The sequence below is a fragment of the Camelus ferus genome, unplaced genomic scaffold, assembly GCF_009834535.1.
Source record: "Camelus ferus isolate YT-003-E unplaced genomic scaffold, BCGSAC_Cfer_1.0 contig1193, whole genome shotgun sequence".
Classification (NCBI taxonomy): domain Eukaryota; kingdom Metazoa; phylum Chordata; class Mammalia; order Artiodactyla; family Camelidae; genus Camelus; species Camelus ferus.
This window is the reverse complement of record NW_022587722.1, coordinates 46,365-74,284: the sequence shown is the minus strand read 5'-3', so window position 1 is coordinate 74,284 and position 27,920 is coordinate 46,365. Positions and strand designations below refer to the sequence as shown.

General features: G+C 40.6%; 1 long non-coding RNA gene across 2 annotated transcripts; it reads left to right on the top strand.

Moving 5' to 3' along the window:
* Positions 1-328: 328 nt before the first annotated feature.
* LOC106730944 lies at positions 329-27,552 on the top strand. Of its 2 annotated transcripts, XR_004318430.1 has the most exons (4): positions 329-356; positions 8,912-8,984; positions 21,816-22,459; positions 27,098-27,552. It is a non-coding gene; the product is annotated as an uncharacterized LOC106730944 (long non-coding RNA). The 2 variants fall into 2 exon arrangements; XR_004318431.1 differs by lacking the exon at positions 21,816-22,459.
* Positions 27,553-27,920: the final 368 nt, after the last annotated feature.

Here is a 27,920-nt window from a genome sequence, read left to right as displayed (position 1 = left end):
TGTGCAGCCATCTTTTCTGCCAGCTTCTCTTCGTGTCTTAGATAAAGTCGACTTCTACAGGACTTGGCAAGGCTGAAAGTACCTCAGAGCCTCACCAGTAAGCTGATGACCGGCAGATCTCCCACTATCTGACCTTTCAGGTTCTGGGAACTGACCCATGAACTCAGGCTATTGGGGAGCTGCAGTATCTCAAACTTACACCGCATCCCGAACAAGAGACCTAAGCCAAGCTCCTCAGAGGATGGCAGCCCCTCCATGACACTGATCCACCCACAGAGCTCTGCCCAGTTACCTTGGATCCACCAGCCACAACAAGCCTCACGGAACACACCAACATTCCACCTGGAATCCAACCGGTAAATGCCATCCCCAATGGTTGCTGCATCTTGTCAGTGTTGGGGGAGGGACTGCATCACACGAGAGGTTCCTAGGGTAAATGTGAGTCTCTCCATTAGCATCCCATAGTCCTTCTTTTCTTCCCTCTTTCCTTTAGTACTGATCTCTATACAAAGTACAGAGGGATGTGTGTCCATGTTAATTTTATGGTTTCACATGACATTAACCTTTTTAACAGTTAAGAGTACACAAAGACACACTTTAGGATTCTTATGTTTGTGTAATAACCATTCACCCAGAATACATATCCTTCTGTTGATTTTCTGCTGAAACACCCACACTCTCAGAACATGGATCCATTTTTTTCCATGAGGGCTGAAATTCCTAGAAATGAAACCAATCTCAGTGTACACTTTACTACCTGTCTCTTTTGCTCTCAGTACAGTTTTTAAGACATAATTGTATTTGTCATAGGCGTATGCCATTATTCTCTACATAGATTTCAATATGCCATTCATTCATTCTGTTGGAAGACATGCAAGACTATATCAAGGACTATGAATCAGTTTTATTCAAAATAGGCATTCGGGTTAGGTCACGATGTGCTCTTATGAATCAAAATTTATGAATGTTAATGCACACATCTGTTTTCTGAATACAAGTGCGTTGAGTACATGCAAGCAGCGATACTGGGTTGATGCGTGCTGAATGTTCCTTGACATCAGTTGGAGTATTTTCTTTTGCATTATCATGGTTCCTTTCGATATATGTCAGCCAACCGTACTCCATTGGTGTTTGTTTGTTTGTTTGATTGTCTGTTTGCTTGTTCTTTGTTTTGCAAACACATTATGCCATGCATCTCTCCGTTTACTTCAGAGAGTCTTATAAGCTGATTCACTTATTATAGTGCTGAAAATCACCTATGGTTTCCTGCTTCCCTCTCCGATCTTTAGAGTTTCAATGTCCTCCTTGCCTACTTCTTGTTTATTCTTTGCAACTCATTGCTCTTCTTGATTTTCCAATAACTGTTTTCTTGTTTCCATTTCGTCTAGCTACTTTTCTATTCAGGGTAGAATTCTCATCTTTCTTTTTGGATAAGTTCCAAACTGCTGAATTCTTTTAAGTTTGGCCAGTCTGTGAAATTCTCTAGCTCTGCCGTTATTAGAAACGGTGGTCTTTTGGCATAGGCTTCCATAGATTGCAACTTTTTCTCATTCAGGATTTGGTCTATCTCCTGGCACTCCTTTCTGTCCTGTAATATATCTGTCGAGATATCAGCTGAAACTCCTCTGGAGGTTCTGTTGTGTCTAAGTTGCTTTCCCCTAGGTGCATTAAAAATCACTGAGTTGATCAGGAACTTTAATGATTTGAATGATAATACAGCTGCTTGTAGGTCTATTGGTATTCCAACTCCTTTGGACACTGTGTGCTTCCTAGTTTCGTATAGATGATTGTTTCTTGGCTTTCAGCAAAATTCAGTCTGATTTTTCTCCAAATAACTTTACAGACTTTTTTTTTTTAATATCTTGCTTTTCCATCAGCGACTCTTATGAAACCTAGATTTTCATGAGTGATCTTACACCAGGGTTCAACAGCAATGTTTGCAGTGATTTCCACTCGCTTTTCTATGTCATCTTCTGATCGAGAGATTTCTGTTCTCCTGTCTTCACAGTCATTCACAAGTTCATCTACATTATCTAGTCGGCTTATGTCTGACTTTTGCCCTTCTATTATCTCATCCATTGAGTTTTATTATTTTACTTTTCTCGAGTTTAGAATTTCTCTTCCCCTTTTCTGATATTCTGCATATTGTGATTCTGAGACACTGTTGTTCTTCAGTGTTTCTCTCACCTGGGTTTTCAATACTTGCTCTGGTAGTGTTTCGCAGTCTAGTTGTATGAAACCATTTTTTTAGGCCTTCAATCTCTTTGGAACTGAAAATGCTACTTCCTTTTTCGTTTATATATTCTTTATCTCTACTGGTCAATTAATATTGGGTATTTAATGTAGACTTGTGGGGCTTTGTTAAGTGAAAGTTTTAGCCTGTTGTGTTTATGCAAATCCGTGATATTACTGTGAGGACAATTTTTCCTAGACACTGATGCCATGTCATTTTCTTGTGTGTGTTGTCTGGTATATTTCAAATTGCTGGTGTTGAATTTGCCGTGATAAACACAACATAATCTTCTCTTTAGTTTAACCTCATATTTATTATGCTTATCTCACAGTTCTGAAAGTGGGCAGGACACTTCTTCTTGTGGAAATGGAGCTTCTAAAGGTTTTCAGCCCTGCAGGCTGCTGTATGTCATTTTGGAGTGTTTCGAAGACAGCATCAAGATTGTGCACTTGAACTTTCTTTTCCCATGAGAATGTCCCAACGTTACCAGTTCTCCCCAGAGCTTCTCTGTCTACAGAAACACCAGAGTAAACTTATCTAAGGATATCATGCATCAGGGCCTTCTACAATGATCCTGCATTCCCTCCTAGGTGTCCTCTGTGCCGTAAAATATCCGTGCCATCCAAAATGTAGCATCTGCATTTGGGAGATAATATTGTAGGAAATGCTTCATCTTCTCACGCTGTGGACCTAGACCACTGTTCTTTGTTCTCTCATTTTATGGCATGGGACCACGACTGCATCCACAGAGATTTCCCACATCCTCTACCTCAAACCAAACCCTAATTCCAGTCCAGGCTATGAATGTATCAGATCTTAAGTCTTTGGCTACTGATTTCAAACGCAAGGCCACCTGGATTCCTCAGACCAGATGCATGATGTCTCTGATTGAGCCCCACACATGCTCTATTGGCAAAATGCCAAATTAGTCCCTGGGCCTGCAGATGCAGTGGATGTGGCCATGGGACATTTCGATAAAGTCAACCTTGCACACCAGAGTGTGTGCTTTCTCATTGGTGTCCCAGGAGTGTCTGCTCTCTTGATAGGACAAGCCAGAATCCATAAACACCTCCAGATTCCTAAGCTCAGTGTGTGACATCATCCATAGCAGTATCCCACATTTTCCGCAGCCTCTGCTAGCTCAAATTTGGCAGCTCAGCTTTTGGTCTCATAATCAATTGTGGGGATATTTTGTGCTGATTTCTTTGAGTTCTGTCAGCCAAGCATCTGCTGTGCAGTCTTCTAACACTCAGCACATCACTTTCAGTCCCATGTGTCCTGTCCACTTGAGAGTGTGTGTCCAATTAAGCAGAGATTCACCTTGGCTGCTCCATCACTGGAGGTCAATTCCAGCAATGATTTCCATTCTCTACTTTGCCTTCTCCTCCTTCCAGGTTTTCTGAGGCCTCATTCTGTCTCTGGAAGTAAGAGACCACTCATCGATAAGTGTCCTGAGCCAAGAGCTGGGTGAGTGGTTGTTTATCTAGCTGTGTATATGGGAGAGAGTAAGCATAAGTGGCACTGGTACTCTGCCAACTGGGCATCGATATATCAACACATTCCAGATATAACTCACAGAAATGTGATTCTTCTTTAGCTCATTTTTCTATACAGCCATGGTTGGAGGGTTTGTCCGAAGACACCAGTTTTGACATTGTGTAGGTACCTCAGGTGCAGTCTTTCAAATTTTAATAGAATTGATAGACATATTTTGGGATTTATATGAAAATTAAGTTAGTTTTTGAAACATACTCAATCTACCTTCAAGCCTGACTTGTCAAATTCTGCTACCATATTGTCAGCTCTTAGGAAAAAATAGACAGTTAGAATGTAAAATAGCAGTCAAAAATGATGAAGGGGACAGGTCAAGTCTTTACTGTTAATGCCCCCAACACCAACAGGAACCATGAAATAACTTTTGGTGACATGAATTAACCCCTACCCTGGGTTTCACTTGTGCATGTAGGTGTCCTTTCCACCTAATGACACATACTGTCCAATGTTGGCATTTCAAGGGATACATTTCTGTCTTGGAAAACACAAGGAAACCCAAACAAAATATTTACATGTAGGCTTGGTTCCAAAAGCAACTAGAGGCATTAAAACTATGAGAAAACTGCTGCAACTTTGTAAGTCTATTGAGAAGTATGTTTTCTTATATCAATGATGAGAATTCTTAATAGTCTGATCATGTTAGGTAAAGAAATTTAACACAACAACGTCTGCACCCTCTGATATACTGAACACGGGACTTGCCAGAATGGAAAACATGGTACACAAATCATGTGTATGTATGACTATGGCTATTTTACAGTTTAGTTCTCTAACTGACTTATAATAGTTACCACTACTGCCTTGAAAAACTGAAGCCTTATACATATTCAAGTGCAGTCAAAGATTCCCCTCACTTACCACACTCCCTTCTCCCCAAAAATGATGTAACACTAGCATTTGCTGAATCTAGGGGAAGATCATCATTTCTTTGTGTTAGCTAAGTATTCAATACCTATCTACTTTCATCAAGACGATTTGACCATTGAGGATTTCACTGTTGTGCACAGAGTGTGAAGGTGGAGGAACTCTGATTCTAGGAGGGGCTTGCTCTCCTCCTACTGGCTTCATTGCAGCTCAGGTGCTCATCTTTTGGAATGAATGTTTGAGTAGAGAGGAGGGAAGAGCAAGTGCTTGATTGCTAGGCCCAACCCTGGGTAAATGCTAACCAGGGATGGGTGCATAGTGGTCTGAATGCTTTGTAAATGCCCCTTGGGAGGTTTGGATTCTCACGACCTCTTCAAAGAACTTGAGCCATTTTATCATCTCTGCCTTCTCTTCTGTTTTAGACGTCAGGAATCTTGGACCCATTCTAGTAGCAGTTAATTCAGTACTATCCTCAAGTGCACATTGAAACTCCCCAGGTTTCTGCCAGTATCAGCGAGGCTCAATATGTCTCATGAAAGTATTTTGAGCCTGGTATTCCAGTATAGAAGCCTCCATGCCAGTATTCTCCTTTGTAGCAGAACAACTGTCATCAATGTGTTCGCATCTCTCCTCAATCCGTGCAGCCAGCCTTTCTGTCAGCTTCTCTTCGTGTCTCCCATAAATTCGACTTCTACAGGACTTGGCAAGCCTGAAAGTACCTCGGAGCCTCACCAGTAAGCTGATGACCAGCATATCACCCACTGTCTGCCCTTTCAGGTTCTGGGAACTGACCCTTGAACTCAGGCCATTGGACAGTGGCAGTATTTCTAACTTACACAGTTTCCCAAACAAGACACCTAAACCATGCTCCACAGAGGGAGGCAGCCGCACCATAACACTGATCCACCCACAGAGCTCAGCCCAGTTATCTGGGATCCACCAGCCACAACAAGCCTCATGGAACACACCAACATTCCACCTGGAATCCAATTGGTAACTGACATTTCCAATGTTTGCTGCATCTTGTCAGTGTTGGAGGAAGGGCTGCATCACACGAGAGGTTCCTAAGGTTAATGTGATTCTCCCCATTAGCGTCCCATGGTCCTTTTTTTCCTTCCCTCTTTCCTTTAGCACTGATCTCTATACAAAGTATAAATGGAGGGATGTGTGTCCGAGTTAATTTTATGGTTTCACACGACTTAAAACTTTCTAAAAGTTAACAGTACACAAAGACCCACTATAGGAGTCTTACTTTTGTGTAATATCCGTTCACCCAGAATACATATCTGTCTGTTGATTTTCTGCTGAAACTCCCACACTCTCAGAACATGCATCCATTTGTTTCATGGGGGCTGAAATTCCTAGAAGTGAAACCAAACCCAGTGTACAATTTACTGCCTATCTCTTTTGCTCTTAGAACTGTTTTGTAGACATATTTGTCTTTGTCATAGGCGTATGCCATATATTCTCTACATAGATTTCATTATTCCTTTCATTCATCCTGTTGGAAGTCTTGCAAGACTATATCATGCAATATGAATCTGTTTTATTCAAAATAGGCATTCGGGTTAGGTCACGATGTGCTCTTATGAATCAATATTTGTGAATGTTAATGCATGCAACTGTTTTCTGAATACAAGTGTTTTGATTACATGCAAGCAGCGATATTGTGTTGATGCGTGTTTAATGTTCCTTGACATCAGTTGGAGTATTTTATTTTACATTATCATGGTTCCTTTGGATATATGTGAGCCAAGCGTACTCTTTGGTGTTTGTTTGTTTGTTTGATTGTCTGTTTGCTTGTTCTTTGTTTTGCAAACATATTATGCCATGCATCTCTCCATTTACTTCAAACAGAGAGTCATATTAGCTGATTCACTTTGTATAGTGCTGAAAATCACCTATGGTTTCCTGCTTCCCTCTCACATCTTTAGGGTTTCAATGTCCTCCTTCCCTATTTCTTGTTTATTCTTTCCAACTCATTGCTCTTCGTGCATTTCCAATAACTGTTTTCTTGTTTCCATTTCGTCTAGCTACTTTTCTATTCAGGGTAGAATTCTCAATCTTTCTTTAAGGATAAGTTTCAAACTGCTGAATTCTTTTAAGTTTTGCCAGTCTGTGAAATTCCCTAACTCTGCCATTATTAAATATGGCTGTCTTGTGGCATAGGCTACCCTAGATTGCACCATTTTCTCATTCAGGATTTTGTCTATGTTTTGGCACTCCTTCCTGTGCTGCAATATAAGTGTCGAGATATAAGCTGAAACCCCTATGGAGGTTCTGTTGTGTCTTAGTTGCTTTCTTCTAGGTGCATTAAAAATCACTGGGATGATCATGAATTTTGATGATTAGAATGATTATACAGCTGCTTGTATGTCTATTGGAATTCCACCTCCTTTGGACGCTGTGTGCTTCCTGGTTTCGTATAGGTGATTGTTTCTTGTATTTCAGAAAGTTTCAGTCTGATTTTTCTCCGAATAACTGTTCAGACTTTTTTTTTAATCTTGCTTTTCCATCTGTGACTCTTATGAATCTTAGATTTTCCTGCGTGATATTACCCCAGGGTTCAACAGCAATGTTTACATTGATTTCCACTATGTAATCTTCACACCGAGGGATTTCTGTTCCCCTGTCATCACAGTCATTCATGAGACCCTCGGCATAATCTAGTCTGCTTACATCTGACATTTGCCCTTCTGTTATCTCATCCATTGAGTTTTATGATTTTATTTTTCTCATCTTTAGAGTTTCTCTTCCCTTTTTCTGGTATTCTGCCTTTTGAGATTCTTAGACACTGTTGTTCTACAGTCATTCTCTCACCTGGGTTTTCAATACTTGCTCTAGTAGTGTTTCACAGCCTAGTTGTTTGAAATCTTTTTTTTTTTTTTTGGCCTTCAATGAATTTGGAATTGAAAATGTTACTTCCTGTTTCTTTTATATACTTCTTTATCTCTACTGGTCTATTACTATCGGGTATTTAATATAGAATTGTAGGGATTTGTTATGTGAAAGTTTTAGCCTGTTGGATTTATACAATTCCATGATATTATTGTGAGGATAATTTTTCCTAGACATTGATGCCATGTCATTTTCTTGTTTGTGTTATCTGGTATATCTCGAATTGCTGGTGTTGAATTTGTTGAGACAAACACACCATACTTTTCTCTTTTATTATAACCTCATATTTATTATGCTTATGTCACAGTTCTGAAAGTGCACAGGACCCTTCCTCTAGTTGAAATGAAGCTTCTAAAAGTTTTCAGCTCTGCAGGCTGCTGTATGTCATTTTGGAGAGTTTCCAAGACAGCATCGTGACAGTGCGCTTGTCCTTTCTATTCCCATGAGAATGTACCAATTTTTCCAGTTCTACCCAGAGCTTTTGTGTCTACAGAAATACTAGAGGAAACTTATCTATGGATATCATGCATCAGAGCCTGCTGTGATGATCCCGCAACCCAACCAAATGTCCTCATTGTTGTACTATGTCTGTGCCATCCAAAATGTAGCATATTCCTTTGGGAGATAATGCTGTAGGAAATGTTTCATCTTCTCACGCTGTGGAAATATACCACTGTTCTTTCTTCTCTAATTTTGTGGCATAGGACCACGACTGCAACCACAGAGCTGTCCTGAATCCTCTACATCAAACCAAAATCTGTTCCCAGTCCAGGCTATGAATGCAGCAGATCCTAAGGCTTTGGATACTGATTTAAACCCCAAGGCCACCTGGATCCCTCAGACCAGATGCATGATACCTCTGAGCAGCACACGTGCTCTATTGGCAAAATGCAAAATTGGTCCCTGGGCCTGCAGATGCATTGGATGGGGACATGGGATATTTCCATAAACTAAACCTCACACGCTGCAGTGTTTGCTTTCTCATTTGTGTCCCAGGATGATCTGCTCTCTTGATGGGACCAACCACAATCCATAACAACCTCTAGATTCCTGAGACTCAGCGTGTGCCATCATCCATAGCCTTATCCCTCATTTTCCACAGACTCTGTTAGGTCAAACTTGGCAGCTCGTCTTTTGGTCTCATAATCAATTGTGGGGATATTTTGTGCTGATTTCTTTGAGTTCTGTCAGCCAAGCATCTGCTGTGCACTCTTCTAACACTCAGCGCATCACTTTCAATCCCATGTGTCCTGTCTGCTTGAGAGTGTACATCCAGTTAAAACAGAGTTTCCCTTTGCTGCTCCATCACTGGAGGACACTTCCAGCACTGATTTCCATTCTCTACTTTGTTTCTCCTTCCAGGAGTTCTGAGGCCTCATTCTGTCTTTGGAAGTAAGAGACCACTCATCGGCAAGTGTCTTGAGCCAAGGGCTGGGTGAGTGGATGTTCATCTAGCTTTGTACATGGCAGCGAGTGAGCGTAGGTTGCACTGCTACTCTGCCAACTGGGCATCGCCATATCAACACTTTCCAGATATAACTCACAGAAATGTGATTCTTGTTTAGCTCATTTTTCTATACATCATTTATTGGATGTTTTGTCGGAAGACACCAGTTTTGACATTGTGTTGATACCTCAGGTGCAGTCTTTCAAATTTTAATAGAATTGATCTACATATTTTGGGATTTATATGAAAATGAAGTTAGTTTTTGAAACATACTCAATCTACATTCAAGTTAGGCTTGTCAAATTCTAGTACCATTTTGTCAGCTCTTAGGGAAAAATAGACAGTTAGAATGTAAAATAGCAGTCGAAAATGATGAAGGGGACAGGTCAAGTCTTTACTGTTGATGCCTCCAACACCAACAGGAACCATGAAATAACTATTGGAGACATGAATTAACCCCCACCCTGGGTTTCCCTTGTGCACGTGGTGCCCTTTCCTCCCAATGTCACATACTGAACAATGTTGGCTTTTCAAGGGAAACATTTCTCTCTAGGAAAACACAAGGAAACCCAAACAATATATTTACATGTAGGCTTGGTTCAAAAAGCACGTACAGGCATTATAGCTATGAGAAAACTGCTGCAGCTTTGTAAGACTATTGAGAACCAGGTTCTCTTCTATCAACGATGAGAACGCTTAATAGTCCGATCATGTTAGGTAAAGCAATTTAACCCAATGAAGTCTGCACCCCCATGATATACTGAATCCAGGGCTTGCCAGAATGGAAAATACGGTCCACAAGTCATGTGTCCATATATGTCTATGGCAACTTTTACAGTTTATTTCTCTAAATGACTGATAATGTTTACCTATACTGCCTTGAAAATTGGAAGTCTTATACATATTCAAGTTCAGTCAAAGATTCCCCTCACTTACCACACTCCCTTCACCCCAAGAAAGACGTAACCACAACATTTGCTGAATCTAGGGGAAGGTCATCATTTCTTCATATGAGCTAAGTATTCAATCCCTATCTACTTTTGTTGAGACTATTTGAGCATTAAGGATTTCACTGTTGTTCACAGTGTCTGAAAGTGGAGGAACTCTGATTCTAGGAGGGGCTTGCTCTCCTCCTACTGGCTTCATTGCAGCTCAGGTGCTGATCTTTTGGAATGGATCACTGAGTTGGGGGGAGGGTGGAGCAAGTGCTTGATAGCAAGGCCCAAACCTGGGAAAAGGCTTACCAGGGCTTGGTGCATTGTGGTCTGAATGCTTTGTAAATTCCCCTTGGGACATGTGGAGTCTCACGACCTCTTCCAGGAACATGAGCCCTTTTATCACCTCTGCCTTCTGTTCTGTTTTAAAAGTCAGGAATCTTGGAACCATTCTTGGAACAGGGAATTGAGTGCCTTCCTCAAGTTCACGTTCAGTCTCCACAGGTTTCTGCCAGTATCAGCGAGGCTAAATATGTCTCATGAGTCTTTTGAGCCTGGTATTCCGTATAGAAACCTCCATGTCAGTATTCTCCATTGTAGCAGAACAACTCTCATCAATGTGTTTGCATCTCTCCTCAATCTGTGCAGGCAGCTTTCTGCCAGCTTCTCTTCGTGTCTCCCATAAATTCGACTTCTACAGGACTTGGCAAGCCTGAAAGTACCTCGGAGCCTCACCAGTAAGCTGATGACCGGCAGATCTCCCACTGTCTGCCCTTTCAGGTTCTGGGAACTGACCCGTGAACTCAGGATATTGGGCAGCAGCAGTATCTTAAACTTACACAGCGTCCCGAACAAGAGACCTAAGCCAAGCTCCTCAGAGGATGGCAGCCCCTCCATGAAACTGAACCACCAACATAGCTCTGCCCAGTTACCTTGGATCCACCAGGTACAACAACTTCAAGGAAGACACCAACATTCCACCTGGAATCCAACCAGTAACTGCCATCCTCAATGTTTGCTGCATCTTGTCAGTGTTTGGGGAGGGGCTGCATCAGACGAGAGGTTACTAAGTTAAATATGATTCTCTCCATTAGCGACCCATGGTCCATTATTTCCTAACCTCTTTCCTTTAGTTCAGATTTCTAAAACAATTCAAATGGAGGGAACTGTGTACATGTTAAGTTTATGTTTCCACCCGTTTTTAACCTAACAGTTAACAGTATTAAAAGACCCACTATAGAAATCATATATTTGTGTAATATCCTTTGACAGAGACTACATATCCGTCTGTTGATTTTCTGCTGAAAGACCCACAATCTCAGAACATGGATCCATTTGTTTCATGGGGGCTGTTATTCCTAGAAATGAAGCCAATCCCAAAGTACACTTTACTGTCTGTCTTTCTTACTCTTAGTACAGTTTTGTAGAGCTACTTTTCTTTGTTATAGGCGTATGCCACTTAATCTCTACGTAGGGTTGAATATGCCATTCATTCTTTCTGTTGGAAGACTTGTAAGCCTATATCATGGACTATGAATCTATTTTATTCAAAATAGGCTTTTGGGTTAGGTCATGATATGCTCTTTTGAATCAAAATATATGAATATTTATGCACACATCTGTTTTCTGATTACACTGGTGTTGAATACATGCAAGCAGAGTTATTGTGTCGATGCATGCTGAATGATCCTTGACATCACTTTGAGTGTTTTCTTTTGAATTATCATGGTTCCTTTGGATATATGTCAGCCAACCATACTACTTTGGTGTTTGTTTGTTTGATTCTTTGTTTGTTTGCTTGTTCTTAGTTTTGCAAGCACATTAGACCATGTTTCTCTCCGTTTGCTTCAGAGAGTCATGTAAGCTGATTTACTTAGTATAGTGCTGAAAATCACCTATGATTTCCTGCTCCCCTCTCCCATCTTTAGGGTTTTGATTTCCTCATTGCCTTCTTGTTTATTCTTTGCAACTCATTGCTCTTCTTGCATTTCCAATGATGGTTTTCTTATTTCCATTTCGTCTTGCTTCTTTTCTATTCAGGGTAGAATTCTCAATCTTTCTTTAAGGATAAGTTTCTAACTGCTGAATTCTTTTAAGTTTTGCCGGTCTGTGAAATTATCTAGCTCTGCCTTTAATAGAAATGGCAGTCTTGTGGCATAGGCTACCCTAGATTGCAGCTTTTTCTCATTCAGGATTTGGTCTAAGTCCTGGCACTCCTTCCTATCCTGCTTTATTTCTGTCGAGATATCAGCTGAATCCTCTCTGGAGGTTCTGTTGTGACTTAGTAGCTTTCCTCTAGTTGCATGTTTTAACTTTTTTAATTGTTTTATTATCATTTTACAGTGTTGTGTCAAATTCCAGTGTTCAGCACAATGTTTCAGTCTTTCATGGATTTATACACACTCATTGTCTCATTATTTTCTCTGTGAGTTATGATAACATTTTGTGTATATTTCCCTATGCTATACGGTGTAATCTTGTTTATCTATTCTACAGTTTTGAAATCCCAGTCTATCCCTTCCCACCCTCCACCTCCCAGCAACCACAAGTTTTTATTCTCTGTCTTTGAGTCTATTTCTCTCCTGTATTTATGCTTTGTTGTTTTTTGTTTGTTTGTTTTACAAAGCTTCATTGTTTTACACGCTGCTGTCCAGTTTTCCCAATACCATTTGCTGAAGAGTCTGTCTTTATTCCATTGTATATTCTTGCCTCCTTCATTAAAGATTAGTTGACCAAAAGTTTGTGGGTTCATTTCTGGGCTCTCTTTTCTATTCCATTGGTCTATATGTCTGTTTCTGTACCAATACCATGCTGTCTTAATGACTGTAGCTCTATAGTATTATCTGAAGTCTGGGAGAGTTATTCCTCCAGCCTCTTTCTTTCCCTTCAGTAATGCTTTGGCAATTCTAGGTCTTTGATGGTTCCATATAAATTTTATTATGATATTTTCTAGTTCTGTGAAATATGTCCTGGGTAGTTTGTTAGGGATTGCATTAAATCTGTAGATTGCCTTGGGCAGTGTGACCATTTTAACAATATTGATTCTTCCAAACCAAGAGCATGGAATATCTTTCAATTTTTTAAAGTTTTCTTTAATTTCCTTCATCAACGGTTTGTAGTTTTCTGTGTATAATTCTTTCACCTCCTTGGTTAGATTTATTCCCAGATATTTTATTACTTTGGGTGCTATTTTAAAGGGGATTGTTTCTTTACTTTCTTTTTCTGTTGATTCATCATTAGTGTAAAGAAATGCAACTGATTTTTGAACGTTAATTTTGTAACCTGCTTACTTGCTGAATTCTTCAATCAGCTCTAGTAGCTTCTGTGTGGACCTTTTAGGGTTTTCTATATATAGTAACGTTGTCAGCATATAGTGACACTTTTACCTCTTCTTTTCCAATTTGGATCCCTTTTATTCTTTCTCTTGCCTGGCTGCTGTGGCTAGGAATTCCAGGACTATGTTGAATAGGAGTGGTGATACTGGGCAGCCTTGTTTTGTCCCAGATTTTAGTGGGAAGCTTTTGAGTTTTTCACCATTGAGTACTATGCTGGCTGTAGGTTTGTCATATATAGCTTTTACTATGTTGAGTTATGTTCCCTCTATACCCACTTTGGCGAGAGTTTTTATCATAAATGGGTGTTGAATTTTATCAAATGCTTTTTCTGCATCGATTGAGATGATCATGTGGTTTTTGTCCTTTCTCTTGTTGATGTGATGTATTACACTGATTGATTTGCGTATGTTGAACCAGCCTTGTGTCCCTGGGATGAACCCCACTTGGTCATGATGTATAATCTTTTTTATGTGTTGTTGGATTCTATTTGCTAAAATTTTGGTGAGGATTTTGGCGTCTATGTTCATCAGTGATATTGGCCTATAATTCTCTTTTTTTGTAGTGTCTTTGCCTGGTTTTGGTATCAGGGTGACTGTGGCTTCATAGAATGTGTTTGGGAGTATTCCCTCCTTTTCAATCGTCTGGAAGAGTTTGAGAAGGATTGGTATGAATTCTTCTTTGTATGTTTGGTAGAATTTCCTGGTGAAGCTGTCCTGTCCTGGACTTTTATTTGTAGGGAGGTTTTTAATTGCTATTTCTATTTCTTTTCAAGTGATCGGATTGTTCAAGTGTTCAGATTCTTCTTGATTCAGTCTTGGTGGACAGTATGTTTCCAGAAACTTGTCCATTTCCTCTAGGTTATCCAGTTTGTTTCCATATAGTTTTTCATAATATTCTCATATGATATACTGTATTTCTATTTTGTTTGTTGTAATTTATCCATTTTCCTTTCTTATTTTGCTAATTTGTTCTCTCTCTTTTTTATTCTTTGTGAGTTTGGCCAGTGGTTTGTTGATTTTATTTACTTTTTCAAAAAACCAGTTTTTGGTTTGGTTGATTTTTTCTATGGTCTTGTTAATCTCTATTGTATTTAATTCCTCTCTGATCTTTATTATTTCCTTCCTTCTGCTGCTTTTTGGGGATTTTTGTTCTTCTTTTTCTAATTCATTCAGGCGGTGGGTTAAATTGTTTATTTGAGATTGTTCTTGTTTTTTGAGGAAGGCCTGTATCGCTATAAACTTCCCTCTTAGCACTGCCTTTGCTGTGTCCCATAGGTTTTGAGTGGTTGTGCTTTAATTATCATTTGTCTTAAGGTATTTTTTAATTTCAGCTTTGATTTCCTCATTGACCCATTGTTTTTTCAATAACATATTGTTTAATCTCCATGCTTTCCTTTTTTTCTTCTTTGTTTCTCTGTTGTTGATTTCCAGTTTCATGGCATTTGGTCAGTAAAGATGCTTGAGATAATTTCTATCTTCTTAAAATTGTTGAGGTTTCTTTTGTGCCCAAGTACATGTTTGATCCTGGAAAATGTTCCATGTGCACTTGAAAAGAATGTATATCCTATTTTTGGGGGGTGTAATGCTCTGAAAATATCCACCAAATCTAGTTTTTCTATTGTATTATTTAATTTCTCTGTTGCCTTGTTTATTTTCTGTCTGGAAGATCTGTCTAGTGATGTTAATGCAGTGTTAAAATCTCCAACTATGATTGTATTCCCATCAATATCCCCCTTTATCTATGTTAGTAATTCTTGTATGAACTTAGGTGCTCCTATATTGGGTGCATATATATTAACAAGTGTAATATCCTCATCTTGTATCACTCCTTTAATCATTATAAAATGCCCTTCTTTATCTTTCTTTATGGCCTTTGTTTTAAGTCTATTTTGTTTGAAATCAGTACTGCAACACCTGCTTTTTTGGCTTTTCCATTTGCATGGAATATCCTTTTCCATCCTTTCACTCTCAATCAATATGTGTCCTTCTCCCTAAAGTGGGTCTCTTGTAAGCTGCATATTGAAGGTTCTTGCTTTATTATCCAGTCTGCCACTCTATGTCTTTTGACTGGAATATTTAGTCCATTAACATTTACACTGATTAACGATAGATGTGTGTTTATTGCCATTTTGGACTTAACTTTGCAGTTGAATTGTTATATCCTCTTTGTTCCTTTCTTCTTCCTTTTGTGGTTTGGTAATTTTCCTTTGTATTATCATGGATTTCATTTAATTTTTGTGACTCCCTTGTAAGTTTTTGGCTTGTGGTTACCTTTTTTGTAAATCTATTAGCCCATTACTATAACTGTTTTTATTAAACTGATATTAACATGATCTCAAACCCATCCTACTGTTAAAAAAATTTTAAAAAGAAAGAAAAAAATATATTCTATATTTCCCTGCCTCCCTCTCCACTCTCAGTAATTTGTATGTCTTCTTTTATAATTTCGTGTTTACTTTATTTGTAATTCATGAGTTATCACCTTTCCAGTTGTGAATTTCTCATTTCTGTAGCATCCTGCTGCTTTTCTATTTAGAATAGACCTTTCAATATTTCTTTTAGCATGGGTTTAGTGTTGCTAAACTCCTGCAGCTTTTTGTTTGTTTGTTTGTTTGTGAAACTCTTTATTTCTCCTTCAATCCTAAAGGATAGCCTTCCTGGATAAAGTATCCTAGGCTGCATCTTTTTAATTCAGGGCTTTGAACCACTACCTTCTGGCCTGTAGTGTTTGTGTAGAGAAATCAGCTGAGAGCCTTATGGGGGTTCCCTTGTAACTTACTCTTTGATTTTCTCTTGCTGCCTTTAGAATCATTTCTTTATCCTTGACTCTGGCCATCTTGATTATGATATATCTTGGTGTGGGTCTATTTGGGTTCTTCCTGTTTGGGACCCTGTGAGTTTTGTGTACTTGGATATCTGTTTCCTTCTTTAAGTTTGGGAAGTTTTCAGTCATGATTTCTTCAAAAACCTTTTCAATCCCCTTTGATCTTTCTTCCCCTTCTGGGACCCCTATTATGTGAAGATTGGGACACTTTATATTATTCCATAGGTCCCTTATGCTATTTTCATTATTTTTTATTTGCTTATCCTGTAGCTCTTCTGAATGGTTGCTTTCTATTGTCCTGTCTTCTAGATCACTAATTCATTCTTCTGCATTATCTAGTTGGCTTTGCACAGCTATTAGATCATTCCTCATCTCTGTCAATGAGTTTACCCATTCTACTTGGCTCTTCTTTATAGCTTCAATTTCATTTTTGACATATTTTATATCTCTAAACACTATCTCTTTTAATTCCTTCAGCAATTCGATCACTCCTTTTTTGAAATCTTGATCTAGTAGGCTATCGATGTCTATTTCGTTGATCTTTCTTTCGGGGGATTTCTCCTGTTCTTTTAATTGGGAAAGGTTTTTCTGCTTCTTCATCTTGCTCATACCTCTTTGGCACTGTGGTTTATGGAGTATCAGTTGTTTATTTTGGTCCTTAAGGATTTTATCTATCTGATGCCTATTTAGGAATAGAACTTAGGAAAAAAAGAAAAAAAAATAAGAGAAAGAGAGAAAGAATTTTAAAGGAAGGGAGAAAGAAGATTTGAAAACAGTGTATAATGAATAATAGAAGAGCAAGTTGAAGCAGAGTATTAATCGGGTTGAGACGTCCTTTTAAAATCTTTAAAAAAAAAAGGTGGGGGGAAAATGAATAGATGTATTTGAAACCTTTGTCTAATCAATAACAGGACATCAAGACCCACGAGAAATAGAAATGAATTAAGAAGTAAAAATTAAGAGGGTAATAGAAAATAGAACAGGTAAAAACAAATTTAAAAAAGGGGGGGTTTTCGGTGTTCTCCTTGAGTCCGTGTGCTTTTAATGTGAAGCCTTTCTGTCTTCGTCCTGTTTTTGAAGCTCAGCTTGCTGTTTTTAGAGGCCCTCCATTGGCGCCCTCTTCTCTGCTACTCCCAGTACCTGTCAGCAAGCAGATCGTGCCTCCTCCTAACACTGGGTCAGGTGCAGCTCTTCTCTGCTGTGGGCGGGCAGGTCACTACCCCTCCCGATGCCGCAGTCAGGTGTTGCAGACTGTACAGGTAGGAGAGCGTGTTGTGCCCCCTACCAGCACCTCGGTCAGAGGCTGTGTTCCCGCCCGAAAGGCAGGGAGGACTCTCTCCCTCTCCCTGTGCCTCTGGTAGCTCCCCTGCTCTGTGCTGCTGGTCAGTGCTCCACAGGTGGGCTTGGGGAAGACTGAGGAACAGCCTTGTCCCTGCTCCCAGCCAAAACCCAACTCCTTGTCTGTCTTTGTGGAGCAAGTGCTCTGAGGGACCAGGATGGAAGGATCCTATCTGCCATGGGCTGTAGGCAATCCTCAGTCTGGCCTTTGAGGCTGCTTAGCCCTTGGATGCAGATGCAGGTTTTGCCCCTGCCCCTGCCTGGGTGCTAAGCACCGGAGGATATGGCGGGTGTGCCTGAGCCCCACCTGTCTTCCCCTGAAAGCTTTCTGCAGGTTTACAGAGATGGGGTATGAACACTACCCCCCAGAGCATATCAACTTTGTTGTTTTATGGAGGGCCCAGATTGTTCTGCCCTGTACACCCACAGCCACAGCACGCAGCCCCTTGTAGTCCCCCGGGGCTGCCTCAGTGCAGCCACCCCCATCCTCTGCCCAGCTTGGGCAGACTGGCCCTGCCCACTGCTGCCAGCCCACATCTCAGGCTGGGTGTCGGGGGGACCCTCTGTGCCCTTTTAATGTATTTCTGTCAGTCAAGGGCTGCTCCATATAGATCCGAGTCTCGGAGGCTCCCCTACCATCCCGCTAGCCTCTCAGTTGGAGAGGGGAGACCCAGCAAATGAGTGCCAGTCCTCATTTGCTGCTCCCTCCCCACGGGACCTGTCCCGCTCTGTTTGCCCTTTGTTATTTCTTCTTTCCTTTTCTCCTACCAGATTTTTGGCATCTTTATCTTTTGAAGAGGGTGATGTTCTGTCGGAGTACCGTAGGTGTTCTGGTTGGCTGAGTGGGTCTGTGGATTTGGCCCTTGGTGGATTTGTGGGAGAGGGTGAGCTGTGGGTGCCCTTCTACTCTGCCATTTTCTGCTATAGGGTGAGCTGTGGGTGCCCTTCTACTCTGCCATATTCTGCTATTCTTCCTACTCTAAGTGCATTTAAAATCACTGGGTTGATCATGAATTTTGATGATTTGAATGATAATACAGCTGCTTGTAGGTCTATTGGGATTCCACCTCTTTGGACCCTGTGTACTTCCTGAAATCGTATAGATGATTCTTTCTTGGATTTCAGAAAGTTTCACTCTGATTTTTCTAAAAATAATTTTTCAGACTTTTTTTTTTTTATCTCTTGCATTCCCATCTGGGACTCTTTTGAACCATAAACTTTCATGCTTTGTCTTACCCCGGGATTCAACAGCAATGTTTGCATTGGTTTACACTTGCTTTTCTATGTCTTCCTCTGATCGGGGGATTTCAGTTCCCCTGTTTACACAATCATTCAAGAGTCCCTCTGCATTATCTAGTCTGCTTAGGACTGACTTTAGCCCTGTTATTATCACATCCATTGAGTTTACTGATAGTATTTGGCTTGTCTTTAGAGTTTCTCTTCACCTTTTCTGGCATTCTGTCTTATGTGATTCTGAGACACTGTTGTTACTCAGTGTTTCCTCACCTCCGCTTTCAATACTTGCTCTGGTAGCATTTTGCATTCTAGTTGTTTGGAAGCTTATTTTTTGGGCCTTCAATCACTTTGGAACTGAAAATGGTACTTCCTGTTTCTTTTCCTATGCTTCTTTATCTCTACTTTTCAAGTACTATCAGGTATCTATTTTAGACTTATAGGGCTTTGTTAAGTGAATATTATAGACTCTTGTGTGTACACAATTCCATGATATTTCTGTGAGGACAATTTTTCCTAGACATTGATGCCAAGTCCTGTTCCTGTGTGTGTTGTCTGGTATATCTCTAATTGCTGGTGTTTCCTTTGTTGTGATGAACACACTATAATATTTCGATTATTATATCCTCAGTTTTATTACGCTTATCTCAGAATTCTGGTAGTGCACAGGATACTTCCTCTTGTGGAAATGAAGCTTCTAAAGATTTTCAGCTCTGCATTTTGCTGTATGTCATTTTGGAGTGTTTCCAAAACAGGAAACTGACAGTGAGCTTGTGCTTTCTATTGCCATGGGAATGTCCCAATATTACCAGTTCTTCCCAGATCTTCTCTGTCTACAGAAACAACAGTGGAAACATATCTATGGATGTCATACAACATGGCCTGCTGAAATGATCCCACAGACTGACGTATGTGTTCTCGGTGCAGTAACATTTCAGTGCCATCGAAAATGTAGCATCTGCATTTGGGAAAATGCTCAATGAAATTCTTCATCTTCTCACCCTGTGGACTTTGACCACTCTTCCTTGTTCTCTCATCTTTGTGTCATGTGTGCACGAAGGGAAGAACTGAGCTGTTCTGCATCCTCTGCCTCAAACCAAACCGTAATCCCACTCCAGGTTATGAATGTAGCAGATCCTAATGCTTTTAATTCTGATTTCAAACACGAGGCCCCCTGGATCCCTCTGGCCTGATGCACAGTATCTCTGATTGAGCCCCACATGTGCTCTCTTGGCAAATTCCAAATTGGTCCCTCGTCCTGCAGATGCAGTGGATGTCGCCATGGGACATATCGATAAACTCAAACTCGCACGCTAGTGTGGTTGCTTTCTCACTGGGGTCACAGGTCAGTTTGCTCTCTTGATAGGACCCACCACAACCCACAACGCAATCCAGATCCCTGAGACTCAGCGTGTGACATCATCCGTAGCCTTATCCCTCATTTTCTGCTGCCTCTGCTAGCTCAAATTTGGCAGCTCGGGTCTTGGTCTCAGAATCAATTGTGGGATATTTTGTGCTGATTTCTTTGAGTCCTGTCAGCCAAGCATCTGCTGTGCACTCTTCTAACACTCCACGCATCACCCTCAATCCCATGTGTGCTGTCTGCTAGAGAGTGTGCATCCAAGTAAAGCAGAGTTTCACCTTTGCTGCTCCTTTACCGGAGGTCAGATCCTGTAGTGGTTTCCATTCTCTACACTGCCTTCTCCTCCTTCCAGGTTTCTGAGGCCTCATCCTGTCTTTGGAATTAACAGACCACTCTTCTGCAAGTGTCCTTTGCCAAGGGTTTGTTGAGTGGATGTTTACATTGCTGTGTACATAGGAGCGAGTGAGCACATGTTACACTTGTTCTCTGCCAACTGGGCAGTGATAGATCAACACTTTCCAGATATAATTCACAGAAATATGATATTTACTTAGCTCTATTTTCTATACAGCCATGGTGGAAGGGTTTGTCCAAATACACCAGTTTTGACATTGTGTTGATAACTCAGTTGCAGTCTTTAAAAAGGTTAGAAGAATTGATTTACATGTTTGGAATTTATATGAATATGAAGTTAGTTTTCAAAACATACTAAATCTGCCTAGAAACCAGACTTGTCAATTTTTGTTACATTTTGTCAGCTCTAAGGAAAAAATAGACAGATAGAATGTAAAATAGCAGTCCAAAATATTGAAGGGGCATGTCATCCCTTTAATGTTGAATCCTCCAACACTGACAGAAATAATGAAATAACTATTGAACCAAGAAATAACCCCCAACCTGGGATTCCTTTGTGCATGTGGTGCCCTTTCTTCCCAATGGCACATACTGGGCAATGTTTTCATTTCAAGGGGTATCATTCTTCTAGAGGAAAACACAAGAAAAACCAAACAAAATATGTACATTTGGGCTTCATTTCAAAAGCACCTAGAGGCATTATATCTATGAGATTCCTGCTGTAGCTATGCCAGGCTATTGAGAACCAGTTGTTCTTCTATCAGTGATGACAAAGATTAATCGTCTGATCATGTTGGGTAATGCAATTTAACATAACATTGTCTGCATCCCATGATATAGTGCACCCGAAGCTTGGCTGAAGGGAAAAGACGGTACACATAAATTTTGTCCTTTAATGTCCTTGGCGACTTTTACAGTTCAGTTCACTAACTGACATAATATTTACCTATACTGTCTGGAAAAACTGAGGCATAATACCTATTCAAGTTCAGTCAAAGATTCCCCTCACTTACCACACTCCCTTCACCCCAAAAAGACATAACCAGAGCATTTGCTGAATCTAGGGGAAGGTCATCATTTCTTTGAGTTAGCTAAATATTCAAATCCTAGCTATTTTAGACGAGAGTAGTTGACCTTTGAGAATTTCACTGTTGTTCACAGAGTGTGAAGTTGTAGGAACTCTGATTCTAGGAGGGGCTTGCTCTTCTCATACGGGTTCATTTCAGCTCAGGTGCTGATCCTTTAAAATGGATTACTGAGTGGAGGGGAGGGTAGAGCAACTGCTTGATAACTAGGCCCATACCTGGGAAAATTCTTACCTGGGCTTGGTGCATTTTGGTCTGAATGGTTTGTAAATGCCCCTTGGGACATGGGGATTCTCACAAATTATTCCACCAACATGAGCGATTTTATCATCTCTGCCATCTCTTCTCTTTAGACGTCAGGAATCTTTTATCCATTCCTGGAGCAGAGAACTAAGTAACTTCCTCAAGTGCATGTTGATCCTCCATAAGTTCTGCCAGTATCAACGAGGCTCAGTATGTCTCATGAATGTCTTTTGAGCCTGGTATTCTCTACAGAAGTATCCATGCCTGTGTCCTTCATTGTAGCAGAACAACTCTCATCAATGTGTTCACATCTCTCCTCAATCCGTGCAGCCAGCTTTTCTGCATGCTTCTCTTGGTGTCTCCCATAAAGTCGAATTCTACAGGACTGGGCATGTCTGAAAGTTCCTTGGAACCTAACCAGTATGCTGATGACTGGCAGATGTTCCACTGTCAGCCCTTTCAGTTTCTGGAAACTGACCCGTGAACTCAGGCCTTTGGGCAGCAGCAGTATCTCGAACTTACCCAGCTTCCCGAACTAAAGACCTAAGACAACCTCCACAGAGGGCGGCAGCCCCTACATCACTCTGATCCACCCACAGAATTCTGCCCAGTTACCTTGGGCCCACCAGCCACAACAAGCTGCACGGTACACACCAACATTCCACCTGGATTCGAACAGGTACCTGCCATCCCCAATGGTTGCTGCAACTTGTCAGTGTTTGGGAGGGGCTGCATCAGACGAGAGGTTCCTAAGGTAAATGTGAATCTCTCCAGTAGCATCCCATGGTCCTTTTTTCTTCCTTCGTTCCTTTTGTTGTCATCCCTATACACAGTACAAATGGATGGAAGTGTGTCCATTTGTAGTTTATGGTTTCACACGTCTTTAAACTTTCTAACTGTTAACAGTACAAAAAGACCCACTAAAGGAATCTTATGTTTTTGTAATATCCATTCACCCAGAATACATATTCATCTGTTGCTTTTCTGCTGAAACTCCCACACTCTCAGAACATGTATCCATTTTTTTCATGGGGGCTGAAATTCCTAGCAATGAAACAATCCCAATGTGCACTTTACTGTCTGACTCTTTTGCTCTTAGTACAGTTCTGCAGAGCTATTTTCCTTTGTTTTATGCTTATGCCATTTCTTCTGTATGTAGGGTAGTATATGCCATTCATTCATCATGTTGAAAGACTTCTAAATCTATACCACGGACTAGGAATCCATTTTAATCAAAATAGAGATTTGGGTTAGGTCACAATGTGCTATTATGAATCAAAATTTATGAATATTAATGCACGCATCTGTTTTCTGAATACAAGTCTTTTGAGTACATTCATGCCACAACACTTGTTCGATGCGTACTGAATGATCCTTGACATTACTTTGAGTATTTTGATTTGATTTATCATGGTTCCTTTGGATAAATGTCTGCCAACCGTACTCTTTTGATGTTTGTTTCCTTGTTTGATTGTTTGTTTGCTTGTTCTTTGTTTTGCAAACTCATTAGGCCATGCATTTCTCCGTTTGCTTCAAATAGAGTCATATATGCTGATTAACTTAGTATAGTGCTGAAAATCACCTATGTTTTCCTGCTTCTCTCTCCCATCTTTAGGATTTTGATGTCCTCCTTGCCTTCTTCTTGTTTATTCTTTGAAATTCATTGCTCTAATTGCATTTCCAATAATGATATTCTTATATCCAATTCATCTTGCTACTTTTCTCTTCTGTTTAGAATTCTCATTCCTTATTTTAATATAAGTTTTGAACTGCTGTAGTCTTTTAAGTTTTGCTGGTCTGTGAAATTCTCTAGCTCTGCAGTTATTAGAAATGGTAGTCTTGTGCCATAGGCTACCCTAGATTGCAGTTTTTACTCATTCAGGATTTGGTCTAAGTCCTGGCACTCCTTCCTGTCCTGCAATATTTCTGTCCAGATATCAGCTGAAACCCATCTGGAATTTCTGTTGTGATTAAGTTGCTTTCCTCTAGGTGCATTTTAAATCAGTGGGTTGATCATGAACTTTGTTGATTTGAATTATACAGCTGCTTGTAGGTGTATTGGGATTCCACCTCCTTTGGATGCTTTTTAAAACGTGAATCTTATAGATGATTGTTTCTTGGCTTTCAGCAAGGTTCTGTCTAATTTTTCTACAAATAAGTTTTGAGACTTTTTTTTTTTAACACTTGTTTTTACATCTGGGACTCTCATGAATCCTACTCTTTCATGTTTGGCTTACCACGGGATTCACCAGCAATGTTTGCATTTGTTTTCACTTGCATCTCTTTGTCATTCTCTGATTGAGGGATTTCAGTTTCCCTGTCTTCACAGTCATTCAGGAGTCCCTATGCAGTATCTAGTCTGTTTAGGACTGAGTTTAGCCCTGGTTCTATATCATCAATTGAGTTTTCTGATATTATTTGGCTAGTTTTGAGAGTTTCTCTTCCCCTTTTCTGGTATTTTGCCTTTTGTGATTCTGAGACACTGTTTTTCTTCAGTGTTTTCCTCACCTCAGTTTCCAACACCTACTCTGGTGGCGTTTTGCAGTCTAGTTCTCTGAAAGCTTATTTTTTGGGCCTTCAATCTCTTTGAAACTGAAAATTGTACTTCCTGTTTCTTTTACTCTACTTCTTTATCTCTATTGGACAGGTACTCTCAGGTATCAAATGTAGACTTATTGGGCTTTATTAAGTGAAATGTTTAGACACTTCTCTGTACACAAAACCATGATAATTCTGTGAAGAACAATTTTTTATAGACTTTGATGCCATGTCCTTTTGCTGTGTGTGTTGTCTGGTATATCTCTAATTGCTGGTGTTGCCTTTGATGTTTTGAACACCACTTATTTTTTCCATCAGTATAACCTCAGTTTTATTACGCTTAAATCACAGTTCTGAAAGTATACGGGTCACTTCCTCTTGTGGAAACGAGGCTTCTAAAGGTTTTCAGCTTTGCAGGCTGCTCTATGTCATTTTGGAGTGTTTCCAAAACAGCATAACGACAGTGCGCTTATGCTTTATATTGCCATGGGAATGTCCCAATATTACTAGTTCTTCCCAGAGCTTCTCTGTCTACAGAAACACATTGGAAAGATATCTAAGGATGTCATGCATCAGGGTCTGCTGTAATGATCCCACAGCCCCACCTATGTGTCCTCAGTGCCGTACCATGTCAGTGACTTCTAAAATGTAGCATCTGCATTTGGGAGATAATTAGGAAGGAAATGCTTCATCTTCTCATGCTGTAGGCTTTGATCAGTCTTCTTTGTTCTCTCATCCTTGTGGCAAGGGACCATGAAGGCAACGTCAGGGCTGTTTCACCTCCTCTGCCTCAAACCAAACAATAATCCCAGTGCAGGCTATGAATGTAGCAGATCTTAAAGCTTTTGATACTTATTTCAAACCCCAGACCCCCTGGATCACTCAGACCAGATGCATGATATCTCTGATTGAGCCCTACACGTGCTCTATTGGCAATATGCCAAATTGGTCCCTGGTACTGCAGCTGCAGTGGATGTGGCCATGGGACATTTTGATAAACTAAACCTCGTGCGCCAGTCTGGTTGCATTCTCATTGGTGTCACAGGTCGGTTTGCTCTCTTGATAGGACCCAACAAAATCCACAACGCACTCCAGATCCCTGAGACTCAGCGTGTGCCATCATCCATAGCCCTATCCCTCATTTTCTGCAGCCTCTGCCAGCTCAAATTTGGCAGCTCAGGTCTTGGTCTCAGAATCAATTCTGGGAATATTTTGTGCTGATTTATTTGAGTTCTGTCAGCTAAGCATCTGCTGTGCACTCTTCTAACACTCAGCACATCACTTTCCATCCCATGTATCCTGTCCACTTGAGAGTGTGCATCCAAGGAAAACAGAATTTCACCTTTGCTGCTCCATTACCAGAGGTCAGGTCCTGCACTGATTTCCATTCTCTACTTTGCCTTCTCCTCCTTCCAGGTTTTCTGAGGCCTCAATCTGTCTTTGGAAGTAAGAGACCAAGCTTAGGCTTGTGTCCTGAGCCAAGGGCTTTGTGAGTGGATGTTTACCTTGCTGTGTACATGGGAGCGAACGAGCGTAGTTTGCACTGGTACCCTGCCAACTGGGCATCGATAAATCAAAATTTTCCAGAGATAACTCACATAAATGTGATCCTTGTTTAGCTCTTTTTTCTATGCAGACATGGTGGGAGGGTATGTCTGAAGACTCCAATTTTGACATTGTGTTGATAACTCAGTGGCAGTCTTTCAAAGGTTAATAGAATTGATTTACATATTTTGGGATTTATGTGAAAATGAAGTTAGTTTTTGAAACATACAAAATCTACCTTGAAGCCAGACTTGTGAAATTCTTGTAACATTTTGTCATCCCTAAGGAAAAAATATACAGATAGAATGTAAAATAGCAGTCCAAAATGATTAAGGGGACATGTCAACTCTTTACTGTTGATACCTCCAACACTAGGAGGAAACATGAAATAACTATTGAAAAAATGATATAACCCCAAACCTGGGTTTCCCTGTTGCATGTGGTGCCCTTTCCTCCCAATGACACATACTGCCCAAAGTTGGCATTTCAAGGGGTAACATTCCTCTCTAGTAAAACACAAGACAAACCAAACAAAATATATACATGCATGCTTGGTTCCAAAAGAACCTAGAGGCATTATAGCTATGAGAAAACTGTTGCAGCTTTGCTAGGCTATTGGGAACTAGGTGTTCTTCTATCAGTGGTGAGAATGCTTAATTGTCCGATCATGTTGGGTAAAGCAATTATCAAAACCAAGTCTGCACCCCCATGATATAGTGCTTGACTGATGGGAAAAAACCGTTCACATAACGTGTGTCCTTTAATGTCTATGGCGAATTTTACAGTTCAGTTCACTAAATGACTTATAATATTTACCTATACGGTCTTGAAAATCTGAGGCCTAATACATTTCAAGTTCAGTCAAAGATTCCCCTCACTTACCACACTCCATCACCCCAAAGAAGACATAACCCAAGCATTTGCTGAATGTAGGGGAAGGTCATCATTCCTTCCTGTGAGCTAATTATTCAATTCCTACCTATTTTATTCGAGAGTATTTGACCTTTGAGGAGTTCACTGTTGTGCACAGAGTGTGAATGTGGAGGAACTCTGATTCTGGGAGGGGCTTGCTCTTCTCCTACTGGCTTCATTGCAGCTCATGTGGTGATCCTTTGAAATGGATGCCTGAGTGGAGGGGAGGGAAGAGAAAGTGCTTCATAGCTAGGCCCAACCCTGGGAAAAGGCTTACCTGGGCTTGGTGCATTGTGGTCTGAATGGTTTGTAAATTCCCCTTCGGACATGTGGATTCTCACGACTTATTCCACCAACATGAGCGATTTTACCATCTCTGCCTTCTCTTCTCTTTTAGACGTCAGGAATCTTGGACCCGTTCTTGGAGCAGAGAATTGAGTACCTTCCTCAAGTGCACGTAGGTGTTCCACAGGTTTCTGCCATTATCAGCGAGGCTCAATATATCTCGTGATTGTCTTTCTTGCCTTGGATTCTCTGCAGAAGTCTCCATGCCAGTATTCTCCATTGTAGGAGAACAACCATCATCAATGTGTTCGCATCTCTCTTCAATCCGTGCAGCCAAATTTTCTGCCAGCTTCTCTTCGTGTCTCCCATAAAGTCGACTTCTACAGGACTGGGCATGTCTAAAAGTACCTCAGAGCCTCACCAGTAAGCTGATGACAGGCAGATCTTCCACTGTCTGACTTTTCAATTTCTAGAAACTGACCCATGATCTCAGGCCACTGGGCAGCAACAGTATCTCGAACTTACAATGCTTCCTAAACAATAGACTTAAGCCAAGCTCCACAGAGGGCTGCAGCCCCTCAATGAGACTGATCCACCCACAGAGCTCTGCCCAGTTACCTTGGAACCACCAGCCACAACAAGCCTCACAGGTCACACCAACATTCCCCCTGGAATCCAACCAGTAACTGCCATCCCCAGTGGTTGCTGCATCTTGTCAGTGTTGGGGGACGGGCTGCATCACACGAGAGGTCCCTAAGGTAAATGTGATTCTCTCCATTAGCGTCCCATGGTCCTTTTTTCCTACCCTCTTTCCTTTAGTTCTGAACTCTAAACAAAGTACAAACGGAGGGATGTTTGTCAATTTTAAGTTTATGTTTTCACCCGTCTTTAACCTTTCTAACTGTTAACACTACAAAAGGAACCTCTATAGGAAT